Source organism: Helianthus annuus, chromosome 11, assembly GCF_002127325.2.
Source record: "Helianthus annuus cultivar XRQ/B chromosome 11, HanXRQr2.0-SUNRISE, whole genome shotgun sequence".
NCBI classification, from domain to species: domain Eukaryota; kingdom Viridiplantae; phylum Streptophyta; class Magnoliopsida; order Asterales; family Asteraceae; genus Helianthus; species Helianthus annuus.
The window spans coordinates 79,975,866-79,981,681 of NC_035443.2; positions in this window are offsets into that span (position 1 = coordinate 79,975,866).

The following is a 5,816-nucleotide window of genomic DNA, read 5'->3' on the forward strand; positions in this document are numbered from 1 at the left end:
AATCCCTTAGACCCAAATTACGACCGATGGTGGGACGACAACAGGGACTATGTGCAACGTTACCCCATCCATGAAGATTTGCCCATGCCAAATCTCGGAGGCCTACCCAGGGTTAGATCCTCTAGATCCCTATTAGATAATGATGTATTCATTAGAGAGATTTTAGAGAATCCTTACCCATACCAGGCCCCATACCAGGAACCCGCAACCCAGATTCTGAACCCAGTCCTAGAACCTGCACCCCCAATGAGTGTAGAAAACGTACAAGAACTTAGGACATTCGGTGAGGAAATTTTAGAAAAGTAGTGAACGGATGAGACAGGTGGGAGAGCGTCTCATATGGAAATACGATGAACGCAATATGGATTTCTAGATGAATCCATATCGATGAATGGGATGGTGAAAATGGTAGTAATCATATAATAATAATATAATAATACATATTAATATGTGTGTTTAGAAAAAAACTACTGATGCCTATTACTAAGTAGTGTAGCTTTAAATTTCAGTCGATATTGTAATTTTAATTTCGGTACTGGTGTGTAATAGATGCATATTATATGAATAGAGTAAAGTCGCAATGATCGACGCTTTTGACCAAAAGTGTGTGACATGTGATTGGCTATATTCAAATATTATTTTGTGATATTAATACGTGGTAAATGTTTAAATTCAGATGGACAACGAAGTGAACCAGGAAAACCAGAGTGATAACCACCCAAATAACGATAATCTGAATAATGAGAATCTGAAACAACAATAACAATGGAAACCAAGTGGATAATAGTGCCCGCCAACATATAGTGGCACAAGGAATCATAGATGTGATGCCATTTATTATAAAAAATGTTAAGGAAGCAGAAAATAAAAGTAAGCATAGTAGTAAGCGACCAACTGAACCTGAAACACAGCGTAAACAATGGACCCGTACTTCAAGTGCCCAATCCCAAAAGAAGAAGAACCATGCCTTATGGTTGTTCTTATAGAGAATTTTGGTCCTGCAAACCAATTAGAATTCTCGTGCAATGAAGGACCCATTGCAGCTCTACGCTGGATGGAAAAGACTGAGGCTGTTTTAAAAATAAGCAAGTGTGCGGAAGAAGATAAGATCATGTTTGCTTCTAATCTGTTAAAGAACTCAGCCTTAGAATGGTGGAACACTATCCTCCAGTCAAGAGAAAGTGATAGAGTATACAACATGGAATGGGAGGAATTTAAAATATGGTAGAAAGGAAATTCTGCCCTCCCGATGAAAAGAACATATAGCGAATAAGTTTCTGACCTTAGGATGACCGGGGTAGATAGTAAGGTTACACTACCACATTCTTTGAATATGCTAGAATAGTACCAACCCTTGCATCACCTGAGCCAGTATTAATCTTCCGTTACATCTGGGGACTAATCGGGAAATGAGACATGTAGTCAAGGCAGCTAGACCCAAACCGTAGAGGAAGCTGTAGAACTAGCAAATACCTTGACTGATGAACTAGTGCGTACTAGAGAAGAAGACCAGAGGAGAAACCTATCCCAAAAGGCTTACTCAAGAATTCCATTCTGGGAATTCCAACCGTAGAAATATAGGTTCTACTTCTGCACCATACTGCAAAGCCTGCAGAAAAAAGCATACAGGAAGATGCTCCACTCACTACAATTTCTGCAAAGCACCAGACACAAGGAAGAAGATTGTAAGAGGAAATCTAGTAATCGACTGTGCTTCAACTGTGGAGAAAAAGGTCACATCAAGCAAATTGTCCGAAACTAACTCCAGCTACAAACAACAAGAACACTAAAAATGCTAGAGCATTTGTTCTGACTGCCGATGAAGCCAAATGATTCCGACGTAATAGCTTGGTACGTTTTTAGTTAATGATGTTTTTGCTAAAGTTATTATTTGACTCTGGTGCAAACCAAAGTTTTATCAATACTTCGTTTTGCAAAATTCTAAAATCAATAATTAACTAAACTCCCACAAGAATGTCTAGTAGAAACCATAAATGGATAAACCGTTAGGATTTCTGAAGTCTTGCAGGGAGCAAGAATAGAGTTTTTAAATCAAAAATTTATTGCAAACCTTTACCCAATGAATCTGGCAGGATTTAATGTTGTGTTAGGAATGGATTAGTTAATAGCCAATAAAGCCAGTATTTTGTGTGATCAAAAGTCAATCCAAGTAAATCACCAATGGGTGAAAAGATCACAATTAAAGGAGATAAACCATTTAGATCCATTAAATTCATCTCTGTGATGAAAACTGCAAGTTGTATAAGAAAAGGATCTATAGTGTATTTGATTTCTATAATCACTAACACTAAAGAAAAAGAACTAAATGACATTCCAGAAGTGTCTCAGTTTTCAGATGTATTTCCAGAAGAATTGCCAGGGCTACCGCCAGACAGAGAAGTTGAATTCAGAATCCACCTGCTACCAGGAACAGCACCGATTGCCAAAGCACCCTATCGTTTGGCACCTACCAAAATGCAGGAACTGAAGAAACAGTTAGACGAATTGTTAGAGAAAGGATTCATATAGCCAAGCTCATCGCCGTGGGGAGCACCGATACTGTTCGTCAAAAAGAAGGACGGATCAATGCGTATGTGCATTGACTACCGTGAATTGAACAAGGTCACGATTAAGAATCGGTACCCATTACCAAGGATCGATGATCTGTTCGATCAACTTCAAGGAGCTCGATTTTTCTCTAAAATCGATTTAAGATCATGATATCATCAACTAAAGGTACAGGAAGATGACATTCCTAAAACCGCTTTTAGAACAAGGTATGGCCATTATGAATTTACTGCCATACCATTTGGTTTAACCAATGCCCCAGCCACATTTATGGACATGATGAACCGAATATGTAAGCCATATTTGGATAAATTCATAATTGTTTTTATTGATGATATTCTCATTTATTCTAAAAGTAAAGGGGATCATGCAAAGCATTTGCACGCACTTTTAAGTTTATTAAGAAAGGAAAAGTTTTATGCTAAGTTTTCAAAGTGCGAGTTTTGGTTAGAACAAGTACAGTTTCTCGGACACTTAGTTAATCATGAAGGAATTCATGTGGATCCAACAAAGATCGAGGCGATTACCAAATGGAAAACCCCTGAGTCACCAACCGAGGTTAGAAGTTTCTTAGGATTGGCCGGTTATTATAGAAGATTTATCCGAGATTTTTTAGAATAGCCATTCCCTTAACCAAGTAACCTGTAAATCCATTAAGTTTGAATGGGGACCAAAACAGGAATAAGCTTTTAGAATCCTTAAGCAAAGACAAACCCATGCACCCATATTAGCGTTACCAGAAGGAACTGAAGACTTTATAGTCTATTGTGACACTTCTAAATTAGGTTATGGATGTGTATTGATGCAATGCCAAAAGGTCATAGCTTACACATCTAGACAACTTAAGAATCATGAAGAGAATTATTCAACCCATGACTTGGAGTTAGGAGCCATAATTTTTGCTCTTAAGATTTGGAGACATTACCTTTATGGTAGTAAGTTTACCATATTCACTGATCATAAAAGTTTAAGGTATGTTTTCAGGCAAAAGGAGTTGAATATGAGGTAAAGACGTTGGATGGAAATGCTTAGTGATTATGATTGTGATATTCAGTATCATGAAGGAAAAGCAAATGTAGTTGCTGATGCTTTAAGCCGAAAGTATCACGAAAAGCCAAAAAGAGTACGTTCTCTTAAATTAAATCTACAAGTAGATTTAAACGATCAGATTAGAAAAGCATAAGAATCAGTAATCAAGGATGATACTGAAAAATTAAAAGGAATGATAAAAGAATTAAAACAAGGAACAGATGGAATTTGGAGATTCCATAAGAAGAGAATGTGGATATCTAAATGGGAATTGATAACAATGGATTTTGTTACCAAATTACCCAAAACAAGAAAAGGTAATGATACAATCTGGGTGATCGTAGACAGGCTAACCAAGTCAGCTCATTTCTTACCAATGAAGGAAACTTTCAGTATGGAACAGTTAGCTAAATTGTATGTAAATGAAATAGTTTCATTACATGGTATACCTTTATCAATTGTTTCTGATAGGGATAGCCGTTTTACCTCTCATTTTTTGGTCAAGTTTCCAAAAAGAAATGGGAACCAATGTCACACCCCGATATTTCCACGTATTACCGGTGGGGAGTATCGTGACGTAGTTGATGTCATCATAGTCAAACAACACAATTTAAATGCACAGCGGAAGCAAAAGATAGATTTATTTCAACCAAATAAAATGTAATATTAAGTATCACAAAGTGGCTGAAACAGATCCACAGGCGGATCAAAATAAAGAGGAAACTTTGTTCAACAGACTTCAGGAATCTAAGCTTGCGAGACTTATATTTGATGCTAGGAGAGACCAGCCTATTACGCGTAGTACCTGCACTTAGTCTTTTTGGGAAAATACGTCAGTTTACACTGGTAAATACAATTTAAATGACTCATTTTGAAAATGTTTTAAAATTGATTTGAATGCACAAGGCTCAAAACTTTTTATAACTTGGGATAATTATTTGTATATAATCTTGTAAAAGAATTACATGTTTGTTATGCGTTCAGTAGCCCGGATCGTGCCGGGTTAAAGATTAATAGACACACCACATAGTATAGTCCCGCGGTGGGAAAACCAGCGGTTATACCTTAATAATTATAAATGCACTGACGGGTGTACGCCTACACCCGCGTGCTAAGGTCGTGGCCATTCTTTGAATGATGCCAAGGATATCCGGGACATGGTCATTAAACCCCCAAAGGCGTTAAACAAACAAAACCAAATTTTTAAACGGGTCATCTTGATAATACTTAACCACTAATCGATTAAGGTCAAATGCCCGACCAAGCGGTATTTTATATACCGTACCCCAAGCCCGTATAAGGGAAAATAAGTTAAAAGTATTTACCTGAGCAAATTTATACAATTTATCCCAGCCGTATACCACCAAGCAAGTACATATAGCTTTTACTGGGCTCCTAAATCTGGAACGAAGGTTTTTAATAACCTATTAGATTCCTAACGGGTCTTTAATTAAGCCTAAGCTTAGACCGGTTAGTTTTAAAAAGGAAGACACGGTTCAAACGCATGATAAAGCGAAGACCGGTTTAGAATGTGATTTTGACCCGACAAGCTTGTATGCTTGTTTAATATGGGTAACTTAAACACATTCTGAATTTTGAGACAAAAAACGATATGGTTTGACCCGTTTCGGCTAATATATGCAAACTAGTTACATACGCCGATCCGAACGCGAAAAGTGCGTAACGAGTAACCAAATGAGTCATATACAAGTTTCCTAAGTTAATATGCCCTAAAAATATTGTGATATCAGTAGGATACCTTCCATTTTGCACAAAACGAGTTTAAGACCACCGTAGGGGTATTTTGATCATTTTAAAGGTTATAAGAGAGTTTAAATATCATTCTGAGTTACAGGTCTGATTAAATCAGTAATTATACTTAATTTAATAATTCATAATAGTAGGGTATCATATATATGTGAAATTTATTAATTATAACCATACTATGCACCGTAGGGGCATTTTGGTAATTCCACATAGGCTTTAAAAAAGGGCACATAGACAATCTGAGTTTAAAACTTATGCTTACTGTTAAAATATAGAAATTTACTGAAAATATCAGTAGGCATCAACCCTTATATATTTAAACTAGTTTCGATACATACTATGCGTTAAAAACGCTTAAGAAGGCGATTTGGAGCCATTTCCGGGTTTTGTATAGAAAGCTGATATTTTTATTATTCCAGAAGGCTCAAAATATTTTATTTATCATATTAGAT